This window comes from Patella vulgata, chromosome 1 (assembly GCF_932274485.2).
Source record: "Patella vulgata chromosome 1, xgPatVulg1.2, whole genome shotgun sequence".
Classification (NCBI taxonomy): domain Eukaryota; kingdom Metazoa; phylum Mollusca; class Gastropoda; family Patellidae; genus Patella; species Patella vulgata.
In genome coordinates, this window is record NC_065879.2 from 84833617 (window position 1) to 84849047 (window position 15431).

Here is a 15431-nt window from a genome sequence, read left to right on the forward strand (position 1 = left end):
AACTCCGAGGAACGTTCTTGACCAACACATGGAGCGAACCGGAGATCTCCGTCAATTCAAGGGGATCACGTGGCTAAGTGGGTAAGACGCTAGCTCGCTAGCCTGGAGGTCGGGTGTTCGATCCCTGCATTAGCCGAGAGAGTTCATTCAGATTTTCCGGCGTGGTTCTCCCTTGTCAGTGATGCAGGACGGAGGGGCTGACAAGGAAAGCTGTCTAGTCGTTCGGATGGGACGAAAAACCGAGGTCCCGTGTACACATTGGCGTGCACGTAAAATATCCCTTGGCAGTTGGAATTCGATATAAGAGTAGGCCGTGGTGCCGCTGTCCGGGCAAAATTTCCCTCATAGCACACTGTATGGCGTATGCCCGTCTTCATTAGCCCAGGTTAGGAGCAGAACAGTTGGACGTTAAACTCCATTTCATTTCATTTCATTTCCGTCAATTCAAGGCCGATCGACATGACAATTTGCATGCATGTTCTTTGAACAATTCGGCATCTATTCGTGAATTAGATTTTTGAATTTCATCTAACAACGTGGTCAGTTGTAGTCTCTATCATCCATAAAAATGTTCTACGAATATTAGCCTGGGTGCGTTGTCAACATTTGAGAATAATAGGTCATTGGCTAGATTATCCGGTCTTTTACATTATCATAAACAAAGTTTAAGGGAGGTAACTAGTCCTAAAACAAGATAATTTAAGAATGCAATTTTCAGAAAATCTATTTGATTGCATTGCCAGTTCAATATCCAACACTCTTAAATTTTTTTATTGTAAATTTTTTCTTCATGGGCCATATCTATTTTTTTTTAATTAATCCTAATTCGTCGTCACGATTCTTGTGTGTTTATAATAATGCAAGAATCATGGGATTTATTGCGGGAAGGGGTGCAACTCTTACATGACTTGGCCAAAGCTACTGGATAATCAACCACAACTCTTGCATGACTTGGCCAAAGCTACTGGATAATCAACCACATAAAAAAACAAACTCCAGGTTACGCATTGACATTGGAACTTTTCGTCAAATATTGACAACGGTCCCAGACCCTCCGTACGTTGAAGACTAGGGGGTTCTGGGTGACCTAGACTAGGCCAGTTCCTGGTCCATCGCACTTGTTAATTTGTCTTTCTTCTTTCTTTTATGGGGGATGGTGGGTGGTTTCTAAGGAACGTCACTGACCTAATTAGACCTAGTGATAAATGTCTACGTCATTTAACGTAAACTATGGAATTTCTATTCTAGTGGTGTGAGGAAGGCCTGTGCGTGTCTAGTGTCAATGCTCCTGTAACTCCCGACAATCTAGGTTAGTATTAGATAACATATTTTTAGAATAAGATATTTTTAGTATTAGATATTTTTAGTATTAGATATTTTAAGTATTAGATATTTATAGTATTAGATAACATGTTGTAGTATTAGATACCATATTTTTAGTATTAGATATTTTTAGTATTAGATAACATATTTTGTTGGTATAACTCCCGGTTACGCATGGGCAATGGAGTTGCACGCCTTACCGAAAGTTTTATACTCTTACACTTTCTTTGTGAAGCACTACACCGTACGCACCCACTACACGAACCACCCACTATAAGTGAGGTAAAAAGATACCATTGCATATTTTTTTAAAGAAAATCAAAATTTAATTATTTCTCTATGTGCTGCTTAAATATATGGGGGATTAGATAAAGAGATAACTATTATAGTTAAAAACTAAGTCTAACTAATGGAAGTAGGGGTTGTATCTATTGTCAAGTTTTGCGGTTAAAGAAATGAGAAGAAATGAAATGAAAGAAATGAAATGAAAGAAATGAAATGAAAGAAATGAAATGAAAGAAATGAAATGGAATTTAACGTCCTACTATTCTGTTCCGACTTGGGGGGTTGGATGGCTGAATGGTTAGCGTGCACGCGCTGTATCATAAAGTCTGTCATTGAGTCGACTGGCGTGGTTTCGAATCCCCAGTTGTACGTGACAAGGAGTAGGGTCGCCTGTCCAACCTCGTGGGTTTTCTCCGGGTCCTCCGGTTTCCTCCCACTGCTAAAGACCCCTACGCGCATGCGAATTATTGAAATAAAATTAAACCATATGTTAGTCCCGAAATGACCTAGTTTGTGTCGAGTGGACGTGAAACCCCATTTCTCTCTCTCTCTCTCTCTCTCTCTCTCTCTCTCTCTCTGTGTGTGTTCCGACTGGGCTAATGAAGACGGACATACGCTATAGAGTGTGCTGTGAGGGAAATTTTGCCTGGACGTACAGCGGCGCTACGGCCTACTCTTATATCGGATTCAACGGCCAAGGGATCATTTACGTGCAATGTGTACGCGGGACCTCGGTTTTTCGTCCCGTCCGAACATTAAGACAACTGTCCTTGTCAGGCCATCAGCCCTGCACCACTGACAAGAGAAACCCACGCCCGAAAATCCCGATGAACTTTGTCGACAAAACGCCGGCATCGAACCTGCGACGTCCAGGCTACCGAGCCCGCGTCTTACGTCTTAGCCACGGTGGTTCCTGTGGTTAAAAAGATAAGGATAATGAGTTTCAACTTGATGCTGTATTTGCCATTTTCTCAACTGCCAATAGTGAAATACGGGTTATTCTTTAACAAGTTCGATTACGTGTGTTTTAAGGTTTATTTTAACATATTTATATGGCTTTTAAAAAAATGTCTTTTTAATCGCATATTATTTTGCTTTCAGATACATGTCCACAAGGTGATGACCCAGATGAATCATGTACAGCATCTAGCTGTTCTAGTTCTTTCACCAAAACCTATCGATGTTGTGCATTCTGCGCAACATCAACGACAAGCCCATTGACTAGTCCAGCGACAAGTCCTACTACCAGTCCAACTACAAGTCCAACTACTAGCCCAACTACTAGTCCGACTACAAGTCCAACTACAAGCCCAACTACTAGTCCAACTACAAGCCCAACAACAAGCCCCACTACTAGCCCGACTACTAGCCCAACTACTAGTCCAACTACAAGCCCAACAACTAGCCCAACTACAAGTCCACTGACTAGTCCAACGACAAGTCCTACTACCAGTCCAACTACTAGCCCAACTAATAGCCCAACTACTAGTCCGACTACAAGTCCAACTACAAGCCCAACTACTAGTCCAACTACAAGCCCAACAACAAGCCCCACTACTAGCCCGACTACTAGCCCAACTACTAGTCCAACTACAAGCCCAACAACTAGCCCAACTACAAGTCCACTGACTAGTCCAACGACAAGTCCTACTACCAGTCCAACTACTAGCCCAACTAATAGCCCAACTACTAGTCCGACTACAAGTCCAACTACAAGTCCAACTACAAGCCCAACTACTAGTCCAACTACTAGTCCAACTACAAGCCCAACAACTAGCCCAACTACTAGCCCAACTACAAGTCCAACTACAAGTCCACTGACTAGTCCAACGACAAGTCCTACTACTAGTCCAACTACTAGCCCAACTAATAGCCCAACTACAAGCCCAACTACTAGTCCAACTACAAGTCCAACTACTAGCCCGATTACTAGTCCATCAACCGCTGCGGTTGCAAGTCCAACAACTAGTCCGACTACAAGCCCGACTACAAGCCCGACTACTAGCCCGACCACAAGTCCAACTCCAAGCCCAACTACTAGCCCGACTACAAGCCCAAATACAAGCCCGACTACTAGCCCAACTACAAGTCCAACTACTAGCCCGACTACTAGCCCGACCACAAGTCCAACTACAAGCCCAAATACAAGCCCGACTACTAGCCCAACTACAAGTCCAACTACTAGCCCGACTACTAGCCCGACCACAAGTCCAATTACAAGCCCAACTACTAGCCCGAATACAAGCCCGACTACAAGCCCGACCACAAGTCCAACTACAAGCCCAACTACTAGCCCGACTACTAGCCCAACTACAAGCCCAACCACCGCTGCGGTTGCAAGCCCAACAACTAGCCCAACTACAAGTCCGACTACTAGCCCGACTACAAGCCCAACTACAAGCCCAACTACTAGCCCGATTACTACCCCATTGACAGCTGCGGTTGCAAGCCCAACACCTGCCCAAACACCTGGCCCACCTGGCCTAGCTGGCCCGCCTGGAAGGCCTGGCCCGCCTGGAAGGCCTTGCACCCTATTCAGATTCCTCCGTGGACGATGTCGTAGTCGACGTTTCAGGAGCCGATTTTATCGTCGTTTGAGGAGAAGATTGTCAAGAGTATTGAGAAACCGAGGAAGATTGGGTCAGCAAGGAGGGGGATCCTCGAAGTAAAGGTTTTTTTATGTATCGAGATAGACCACACTACATATTTTGATTTAGTTCGGTGTTTATTTTCCACAGTCTTCGTTAGAAATATTTTCCTACTATGTTTTTTTTTGTTACACGTTAACTTATCCGCTGACTGAACGGTTTATACTCTGCATTAATATCTAAACGTGTGGACACGATTGCTCAGAAGATACCCGCATAACACACGACGTTAATATAACGTTTTTTCAGCGTAATTGTATTGTCAGTGGCGTGAATAGAAGGGGTTCAAGATTTAAATTAATTTCAGAATTTTAAATTAAAATCTTAAAGTGCGGATACATTATGTTAGAAAATTTTCCCGATTTGCAAGATGGAACCTGCACAACAAAACGACGTTCATATAACGTGGTTTTAACGTAATAAGTTCAAAATCCACGCCGCTTTTATCTGTCTACAGTTCTCTTTTTTTAAATTTGCAATATTTATGTTGAAACAGCAATTGCCTATAAACATTTTGGTAGTTATATTTAATATATATATATTAAACCTTTGCCAAGCGCGAAGACTGGATTATCGAGACTAAGGATTCTGAATAATCGCGTAATGGGATTGCGCACATCTTCTTTGATTGTCATTTAGTAATTGAACACAAGGTACAATTTTGTGGATACACAATTACTGAGTTTAAGACTAAGCGACGTTTCGAGGAGGATACTCTCGTCTTTATCAAGCAAAAGATACACGTATGTGATTAGTAGGCAAATATATACAGAATATGCAACAAAGATAAGTATATTAAAAATGTCAAATTGTTGCATAATCTAATATACGTCGCTTAGTATTAAACTCAGTAATTGTGTATCCATACAATTGTACCGTGTGGTATTGCGCATGTATGTATTGTCTCCTATGTTGTTTAATACAAATATAAACTATCCATTTTGTTACTGAAAATAAACATGCATTGTCCCCTATGTTGTTGAATATAAATAAAAACTGTTCCCTATGTTGTTGAAAATAAATGTTAATTGTCCCTTGTGTTATTGAATATAAATATAAATTGTCCCTTATAATATTGAAAATAGATATAAATTGTCCCTTACGTTATTGAATATAAATATAGAATGTCCCACCTGTTGTTAGAGACACACTTGTTTGAATATGAATATAAATTGTCCCTTATGCTATTGAAAATATATATAAATTGTTCCTTATGTTATTGAATATAAATGCAAAATGTTGTAAAAGACACACTTGTGTTAAATACTTTCCTTCAATCACAGCAACAAAATGTGTCTATTTTATTCTTGTCTTAGATCCAATATGTTTGTGTTTCACTATTGAGACAATTTTTGTTTTGTTTATTTCCATCGTAAATAATATTGTTTTGGATTATAAATGAAATGGCATGGGGTTTAACGTCCTACTGTTCTGCTCCGACTGGGCTAATGAAGATGGGCATATGCCATACAGTGTGCTATAAGGGAAATTTTGCCCAGGCAGCGGCACTATGTCCTACTCTTATATCGAATTTCAATTGTCAAGGGATCTTTTACGTGCACGCCAAGGGTTAGGAATCTTTTACGTGCATAGCAATGCATATACAGGACCTCGATGTTTCGTCCCATCCGAACGACTATAAAGCTGGCCTTGTCAGACTCTCCGTCCTGCACCACTGCCAAGGGGAAACCACATCGGAAAATCCCGATGAACTTTCTCGGCCAATGTAGGGATCGAACACGCGACCTCCAGGCTAGCGAGCCAGCGTCTTGTCCGCTTAGCCACCGTGGCTCCTGTTTTTTAATATTATGTCGGTTCGGGTAAGTAGGGGGAAGCCGGTAGTACCTGGTGAAATAAATAACCCGATTTATTTTCAAATCGTTTTGGTACTAACATATGTCATCTTTTTAGTTTAACGGTGGGAGGAAGTCAAAGAGACAGAGAAACAAATGGGGTTTAACGTCCACTTGACACAAACTAGGTCATATCTGGGTTAACATGGAGGGGGGCAGAATGGTTAGCACGTGTACGCTTCATCATAAGATCTGCCATTGAGTCAACTGGCGTGGTCTCGATTCCCCGGTTGTACGTCACAAGGAGTAGGGTCGCCTGTTCAACCTTGTGAGTTTTCTCCGGGTCCACCGGTTTCCTCCCACTGCTAAAGATGTTAAATCCCATTTCTCTCTCTCCCGGGTGAACTATCTTAATTATGGAAAGATATGACGTTATTTATTTAAATCATATCTTCTCGTATATACGTGGGATCACGTGACTAAGTGGGTAAGACGCTGGCTCGCTAGCCTGGAAGTCGGGTGTTCGATCCCTGCATTGACCGAGAAAGTTCATCCAGATTTTCCGGCGTGGCAGTGATGCAGGATGGAGGGCCTGACAAGGACAGCTGTCTAGTCGTTCGGATGGGACGAAAAACCGAGATCCCGTGTATACATTGGCGTGCACGTAAAAGATCCCTTGGCAGTTGGAATTCGATATAAGAGTAGGCGATAGTGCCGCTGCCCGGGCAAAATTTCCCTCATAGCACACTGTATGACGTATGCCCGTCTTCATTAGCCCAGGTTAGGAGCAGAACAGTAGGACGTTAAACACCATTTCATTTCATTTCATTTCATTTCTCGTATATACGACTGCTAACAATTCTGAAAACCATTCAAACATTCAAATACCACTCTTGATTTAAAGTTAAATGCCAAGGGATCTTTTACGCGCACTCCAATGTTCGCGTCCGTTTTCGTCCCATCCGAACGTTTAGACAGCTGTCCTTATCAGGCCCTCTGTCCTGACCCACTGGCAAGGGAAAAACACGCCAGAAAATCTCGATTAACTTTCTCGGCCATCGCCGGGAGCGAACCAGCTACCTCCAGGCTTGGCCACCGTGGCTCTCGCTCTTGGTTTAAAGAGTTCGAGTTCACATGCGATGTAATTGTGCATTGTTAAATTTGATGGAAATCAGCTTCTGAATCAAACCCCCACCATGAAATTGGCTAAGCTGGCATAGGTAGGAATATGCGTCGACTGTGTAGGTATTCAAAATGGGGCTAGGTAATTTATCACCGGACAGTGCAAATTGTCTGCCTCCTGTTACCAGCATCAATTTAAAATGTAATCTTCTGTACCTATGGGGGTTTCGATGGCACTTGTGTTGTTTCAGTATAACCACACATACATATACATATATCTGTCAAATCCAATTCAATTTATACTTTATTTAATTTTTAACTGCGGGTTCATTCTGATTAAAATACAGATCTATATTTCGTTTCGTTTTTTATACTTTCGACGGCCTCTACTACATGAAGATCTGACCGGTTGTAGTGTAAGGTCGCGTCAGGGGTCATACGAGCGACTTTTGACCTTTGACGTCAAATATTGATTAACCAGCAAGCGTTGATGATTCTAGTGAGTTACCCACAGTTCCGTGCATCTCACACCAAAAGCTCGTCGTAACAGATCATTTCATTGGCTAATATCTCACATCACCTATTATATAACAACGAAATTTTGAACTATATAAAACAAATTGAAATAGGATCTGTGTTTTAATCAGATTGATGTTATGCTCTTCTATTGGCCAGTAATATGCGGGGGATCACGTGGCTAAGCGAGTAAGACGCTGGCTCGCTAGCCTGGAAGTCGGGTGTTCGATCCTTGCACTGGCCGAGAAAGTTCATCCAGATTTTCCGGTGTTGTTTCCCCTTGTCAGTGATGCAGGGAGGAGGGCCTGACAATCCGTTCGGATGGGACGAAAAACCGAGTACATATTGGCGTGCACGTAAAAGATCCCTTGGCAGCTGGAATTCGATATAAGAGTAGGCCGTAGCGCCACTGCCCGGTCAAATTTCCCTCATAGCACACTGTATGGCGTATGCCCGTTTTCATTAGCCCAGTTTAGGAGCAGAACGCTACAGTAGGACGTTAAACCTCATTTCATTTCATTTCATTCAATATGCACGTGTAATTCAATTCTATACAGCTGCCTTGAACACAGCACAATTTTTATTATCAATTTCTGTTTTCAAGACATACATTTTTAATAGAAGGATTTTAAAGATATTGTTCTAAAGATAATCGTGAACCAGAATATATTCGACCATGAATCATTTTTTATTTAATTTTATATTTTAAAACCTTTTTTGATAGCTTTCAAATAATAACTTTGTATTATATGAATAATCTTCGTTTGCCACTTCTCCGGAGTACTAAGAAGGTGGGGATCACGTGGCTAAGTGGGTAAGACGCTAGCTCGCTAGCCTGGAGGTCGGGTGTTCGATCCCTGCATTGGCCGAGAAAGTTCATCCAGATTTTCCGGCGTGGTTCTCCCTTGTCAATGATGCAGGACGGAGGGGCTGACAAGGAAACCTGTCTAGTCGTTCGGATGGGACGAAAAACCGAGGTCCCGTGTACACATTGGCGTGCACGTAAAAGATCCCTTGGCAGTTGGAATTCGATATAAGAGTAGGCCGTAGTGCCGCTGTCCGGGCAAAATTTCCCTCATAGCACACTGTATGGCGTATGCCCGTCTTCATTAGCCCAGGTTAGGCGCAGAACAGTAGGACGTTAAACTCCATTTCATTTCATTTCATTTCATTACTAAGAAGGTAACAGATTTTTGGTAAATCGCTCGCCCCCGCCTTGCAAAAACTGGATTAATGAAGACGGGCATACCAGGGGCTCCGGAACGGCGGGCGGGCCGGATACCAAAAGATTGGGGGGGGGGGGGTCTCTCCCCCCGGCCTCTAGAAATTTAGAAATTTTTCAGTTCCAAGAACGCTGTTTAGAGCGCCTCTAGCATTCCAAATTCCAACACCCTTTAAAATACATGATAATGAAAGAGACAAAGGCCTGATTATTCACAAATGAATTGACTAGTAAAAAGGTTGAAAATTTCATCATTAGGGCATGGGTATACATGTAGACCCCATTTGTATATCCTGGTACCCGGGATCCGGCGCCCCTATACGCCATGCAATGTCAAGATCTAAATCTGCCTATTGCAGTTCTTTCGTTTGGGCACAAATTTTCTATAAATTTTTAATCAGACATTTATTCACATGTCAAGCCCATAATCAACTCTCTAGGCCATTGAATGTTTTTGATTTTTAACGGATTTAAACAGGATTTGCAGTTAATAATTTAATTATTATTTAATTTTAAAAAATGGATAATCAAGACTTTGTTTATTATAGTAACATCGGTATCAATGAAAGTCGAGACGGATGGCGCGCCAAGGAAGACTGCCCAGTCGTTCAGATGAGACGAAACTCCAAGTACACAATGGTGTGCACGTGACGGAACCTTTGCAGTTGGACATTGAAATAAGATCAGGCCGTAGTGGTGCTGTATATAAAACATTTCTTAATTGACTTAGAACATTAATTAGTTTTAGACTATCTGGTTTTTTTTTATACATTTCACCTATGTGGTTACTTGTATAGTTAAATTTTACTACAGTATGCTTACATTCATATTTCTTGTAACATATAGCACATTTCATGACTCATGCTGACATTACACAATGGTTTCTCTGGGTTTTATTCCTGATTGTTTTCAAATTTGAGTGAAGTCTGTGTCACTACAGTACAGGCCCGGGGCTGTACAGCGCAGTGGACGCTTCCGGCTAACCCCCGGATCCATTCACTTTATTTGAATTGTAAGTTTCTTTGTGAGTTCTGCGTAATATGTTTTGTCCGTATATCTGCTTTTGTGTAAATTATGTGTGGTGCAGTCCCTCTGCACTTAATAGACCAGGATCCCAAGGGGTCAACCTAGCTGAAAAGTGTACCAATTGTCTCCTATATGGTATCAAGGCATGCATATCTGGTATCATCAGAATGTAAGTCTGCCCCGGGTATCTGGTGGTGGGTGTGGTATTCCACGCCCAAAATGTCATCCCCCCACCCCCAACTAGGCTAGATAAGCTCAAAAGTGTACCACATGAAAATCGTACAGCAGTGTACCGTACATCTTCAGGCAATACAAAAATAATCCCACAGACATTTCTAGTGGTGGGGTACCCCTGATGATATCAGATATGCATATGCATTTATACCAAATAAGAGACAATTGGTACACTTTTCAGCTGGGTTGACCCCCTGGGCTTCCGCTATATCATAGCACACTGAATGACATTTGCCCGTCTTCATTAGCCCAGTGTGACTTTAAACCACATTTCATTTCATTTCATTTAACCACTTATAATCGACCTACTGAAGGATAGCACAGTTGTGTAACTACAACATCCATAAACCAGTGTGCTCCATATGACATAGTTAATGTTTGTAAGGCATCTATTGATGGGGGAAAAAGTCAAGTTGATATTTGATAGTTAATGTAGTGACCTGATTTAACAGAGGCTTCATAACCAACTGACTACTATGGAGGAGAGCAATCTACTGAGAGATGAACATTATAATACTCATTTTGATCCTGATACGTTTATTAACTCGTATTATACTGTTTTAGACGATACAATCGAGGATGGATTAACACCCTTTGTATTAAAGGGTCTACACGATGTCTTTAAAACAGGTAATTATGTTTTCCCCACTCGGCTAACCTGAGCAGATTCCAATACCCTACATCTAGCCTCCAAGGCCGTATATAGATAAAGTTGCGACAACACTGTGAAGCAAGAAATTTCATATGACGTCATGAAAATATGACGCCAAGTGTACAAAGACGCCATCTTTTTGTGCAGACGGGTAAAGTGAAAAATTAAAATTTAAATAGTAATTTGGGAGATAAAACCTTTTTGCCTTCTAGTCAGCAAAATAAATGCCTGACATTCCATATTTTTTTGGTCTAGAGCCATTCCGGATTGTGTGTCAGTTTTCGTTCATCGATCATTAATTATATCATCTATTTTTCGTAAAAACGGAAATTTCTTTAAATTCACTAATAGATAAAACATTTAAAGTCAGGGTAAGTTAAAATCAGTGTACAATCAGTGTAATTTATATAAAAGGTGTCTAGCGTGACATGTGTTTCGGGCATATGTTTCATCAGTCACATGTGATACGAGATATCGGTTTCTTTTGCAATTTGTTTGAGGTAAGACATTATCACTCCCCACCCATGTGTGGGTGAATAATAATATTAATCAAATATATAAACCGCACAAATTTAACGGATACAAATAATGTACATGTTATTCCACAGATAGACGGGCATTGAAGGGGCACAGTGAAGGAAATGCAGTTGGTTTAGAGTTTGTCCGACTCCTTTGGGTATTTGCGCCCCATTTCCAATGAAATAACCATGTTGTTCTGATGCTCAACTAGTATCAAACATATATCGTGTCTGAGATTTGTTCGAGCATGTTCCACACATCAACATTTATCAGCTTTTTGTTCAATCCATAATAGCTTACATTTCTTCAAAATGTTTTGTTTAGTCAAGTGAAACAAGAAAAGGCTAAATGGAACAATATAACAAGGACATCTTATATGTCGAGAAATACGTAAAACTGTGAAATAAGATACTTCTATGATATGATTCAACCGAAAGATCCTATATATTATATGCAACATAGATATATAATATCTACATTCAAGTTAAACGAACTGTATCTATTCATTTTAAGTACTGCGTCGAGCTGAATAAAGTATATGATTTATTGTCATTAAAAGATCTGTGGGTGGTTGGTTAACAACATGTAATTAAAAACTATGAAATTATAGTCAATTTTTATAAGACATAGAACGTTAAACCCATTTCATTCGACATGGAGGGTTGGATGGCTGAATGGTTAGCACACGCGCGCTGTATCATAAGGTCTGTCATTAAGTCAACTGGCGTGGTTTCGAATCCCCGATTGTACGTGACAAGGAGTAGGATCGCCTGTCTAACCTCGTGGGTTTTCTCCGGGTCCTACGGTTTCCTCCCACTGCTAAAGACCCCTACGCGCAAGCATATTATTGAAATAAAATTAAAACCATATGTTAGTACCGAAATGACCTAGTTTGTGTGGAGTGGACATTATACCCCATTTCTCTCTCTCTCTCTCTCTCTCTCTCTCTCTCTCTCTTTTTATACGCCCACATATCATTGAGGGCGTTTTATGTCGTGACCCTATCTGTTTGTCCGTCCGTCCGTCAACAATGGGCTTGTGGACGCGATATAGAGTAGACTTCATATTTGGCAAGATTCCTTTCAAATTTGGTGTGAAGCATTATGACTTTTCCATCTGAAGTTATTCCACCCTTTGTCGAAAACCTTGTGAACGCATTAGAGGCTACATTTTTTAAATGATTCTTTTCAAATTTCATGTGAAGCACTGTGGCCGTTAGCAGACGAACCCTATTAATATTCAATATTCTGCGGCTTTCAGTTCCAGGGTTATCCTCCTTTTGCCGAAATATCAAATTTGATCAACATCCAAGTTTTCCTTTCGGAGAGGCTGGTGTAGAGACATTGCTGCTGTGTGGGCATATTTCCACGCCCTATATGTGGCTATATTTTAAACTTGTAAAGGTAATGATATCATTTGGCGCTGAAATTTAATGTTGAATATTTAGGTAATGTGAAGGGTACACGACTACTGGACATTGGAACTGGTCCTGTTCCACATTCTGTAATTCCTGCAGTTCCGTTTGTTCAAGATATATACCTAACAGACTTCTCAACGGTTAATAGAAAATATCTGTATGATGCTTTGTTTGGATCTGGTGAACAAGAGTATTCCAGTATTTTTAAATTTTTGGCAAAGTTAAGCGATAAAAGGTAAGATTACGAATAAATTTTTAACGAAATTCCTACTATCAAGGGTAAGGGTGCCCCACCATAAATAAATATCTCCAAATATCTCGACAATTACACCACAATATCTATATATACACCAAGCCTTAAATCAGTTTCAAACATTAATAGTCACTAATCATCCATAAATATTACACTGAAAGATGGTTCCGAATGTCGGCCATAACATCCTAGCACATGTGAGTAAAAAATAGGCTACGTGCCCTTGTTTTGAAAGTAGTCTCGCTTATCCAGTCTACCGACCATTCTATGTTTGATTAACAGGCCGGGATAATCAAGACTACTTTTTTACGAAACATAACAGAAAGCTGGACCAATAAATTGAATTTAGAAACACGCACGTTGGGCAACTCAACAATTGTTATAAGAACCTTGTAAAAGTAAAATGAAACTACTGCTAGTATCATGTTCTTGCCAAACGCAAGTATTTCATAGATATTATTTGTACTAAACCAAAAGATGCCGCTCCTAATGGTACAGTTAATGATAAAGCAATTTAAAAAAATAAAACAAACGTAATTTCTAAAGCTGCTGTAATAGCCAATAAGCTAAATATTACTGGTATTCAGAATCGTCAACAATAGATGTTTTACAGCTGTAATAGTTGATAGATTTGCACCCCCCACCCTATATGTATTTTATCTATATTTAATTTATTTTATCTCTTTTTTTATTTTATCTATCTTTTAAAATATTTTATCTCTTTTTTTATTTTATCTATCTTTTAAAATATTTTATCTGGTTTTTTTTTTAAATATCAGAGGTGCAGGGCAAGGGCAGCTGTCTAGTCGTTCAGATGGGACGAAAAACCGAGGTCCCGTGTACATATTGGCATGCACGTAAAAGATCCACAGGTAGTTATCACTGTAGGACGTTAAACCCCATTTCATTTCCGCTCATCTAAATCCTGCGCCGATTCCAAGGAATTTTCTCAGCAAACCCTGAGATTGAACCAACAACCCCCGCCCTCGCCCCCACCGCGGTTACTTAGTCAGTGCCTTCCTCATACTGTATTATATTTTTTTTTATTCAGTCAACCCTGGTCAAAACCTTCTGATGACTTCAAAGGCAAAGTCTGTGGAATATTTCCTTGTGATCTGTTAAAAGATGATATATTTGGAACGAGTTACTTCCCCTTGTTTGATGTCATCACAACAAGTTTGTGTATGGAAGTTGCTGCTCCAGATGTAGGCACGTACGGAACGATTGCCAAGAAAATATCCAAATATCTTAAAGTTGGTGGACATTTGGTTATTGTTGGTGTACTGGCCGAAAACTATTATTTTGTCGGGGAATATAAATTCTTTAACTTAGCTATTACAGAAGATGAAGTGAAATCATGTTGGGAAGGTGCTGGGTTTTCAATACACAGCTGGAATCTTATGAAACGACCAGACCCAAGTCAATACTCTGATTTTGGTGGCGCTTTTGTTATGCATTGTTTTAAGGAATTTTAATTGGTAAGCATCAATCTGATTAAATAACAGATCCTATTTTGTTTCGTTTTTTTATACATGTAGTTCAAAATTTCTTGTCTTTACTACACTTAGATCTGGAAGTTGTGTTATATTACCGACGTTATGGTTTCGATTCCCCGGTTGTACGTGACAAGGTGTAAGGTCGCCTGTCCAACCTCTGGTTTCCCCCCACTGCTAAAGACCCCTATGCCCAAGCGTATTATTGAAATAAAATTGAACCATATGTTAGTCCCGGAATGACCTAGTTTGTGTCGAGTGGACGTTAAGCCCCATTTCTCTCTCTCTCTGCCTCCTACTCTAGAATACCCACAAGAATATTCATTAATATATTATGTTTTTATTGAATAAGAATTAAAAGATAAACACATAATTTTAAAAACTTTTATATATCATGCTAGATCTACATAAAATATTTATATCGGTAATATAATAAATTTTATATACAATATATACATACAGTGTATTTATTTGTTTAGTTTTAAAATTCTTACTTGAATTCTTACATCATTTCATGCTATTCACTGCACATGAAACATTGTTATATTTACAAATTGAAATAAATGTTTGCATGTAAATTCTCAAGACAAAACAAACATTAAAAGGGTCTGGTTCCAAATTCGGTTAAGTTTGGAGAATATTATAAATAGTTTAATAACATTAATAGGTCCCAATTGAAAAAAAAGTAATTTAATAATATTGTATAGAGCGGCAATACTATATACTGGAAAACAACCCGAAAACACTGGAAAACAACCCGAAAACACCATTTTATACTGAATACCGGAAAACGCCGGAAAAACACTAAATACCGGAAAACACACAAAATACTGGAAAATATCCTAAATAGGTAACCTGCGGCCTGGTCCTCTGTGTGCCTGGGTTAGGGTTAGGGTTAGTTTCCGGTTTATAGTATAGCCCTTCTCCG

The 15431-nt window shown here is 40.0% G+C and overlaps 1 long non-coding RNA gene across 1 annotated transcript; it reads left to right on the forward strand.

Moving 5' to 3' along the window:
• The first annotated feature begins 10483 nt into the window (after positions 1 to 10483).
• On the forward strand, positions 10484 to 14923 carry LOC130011730 (uncharacterized). Its single transcript, XR_008787090.1, has 3 exons — positions 10484 to 10799; positions 12788 to 12992; positions 14062 to 14923. It is a non-coding gene; the product is annotated as an uncharacterized LOC130011730 (long non-coding RNA).
• The last annotated feature ends 508 nt before the right edge of the window (positions 14924 to 15431 follow it).